Raw genomic sequence first — 810 nt, forward strand, 5'->3', positions numbered from 1 at the left:
TATTTTTGTTGCAATTGCAAAAGGGATTATTTTTTCCACTTCTTTTTCTGACACTTCATTATTAGAGTATAGGAAAACTATGGATTTTTAAACATTGATTTTGTATCCAGAAACTTTACTGTATTTGCTTATTGTTTCTAGTAGTGTTGTTGTGGAGTCTTTAGGGTTTTCTATATAGAGAATTATGTCACCCGCAAAGAGTTACAGTTTGATTTCTTCATTTCCTATTTGGATGCCTTTTATGTCTTTCTCTTGTCTGATTGCACTTGCTAGGACCTCCAATGTTATATTGAATTACAGTGGCGGTAGTGGACAGCCTTGCCATGTTCCTGATCTTGGAAGGTTTTTAGTTTTTCACCATTCAGTATAATGTTGGTTGAGAATTTGTCATAGATGGCCTTTATAATGTTAAGGTACTTTCCTTCTATACCGATTTTGTTAAGTGTTTTGATCATAAATGGATGCTGTATCTTGTTGAAGGCTTTTTCTGCATCTATTGATATGATCATAGGATTCTTATTTTTTAATTTGTTTATGTGGCGTATCACGTTAATCGATTTGCATATGTTGTGTCCCTGGGATGAAGCCTACTTGATCGTGGTATATATTCTTTTTAATATATTGCTGTATTTGGTTCGCTAGTATCTTATTTAGGAATTTTGCATTTGTGTTCATGAATGATATTGGTCTGTAGTTTTCTTTTTTTGGGTTATCTGATACTGTTTCAGTATCAGAATAATACTGGCCTCATAAAATGAGTTGGAAAGTATTGCCTCCTCTTAAATTATTTGGAAGAGTTTTAGATGTTCA

This window comes from Pteropus alecto, unplaced genomic scaffold, assembly GCF_000325575.1.
Source record: "Pteropus alecto unplaced genomic scaffold, ASM32557v1 scaffold88, whole genome shotgun sequence".
In the NCBI taxonomy this organism is placed as follows: Eukaryota; Metazoa; Chordata; class Mammalia; order Chiroptera; family Pteropodidae; genus Pteropus; species Pteropus alecto.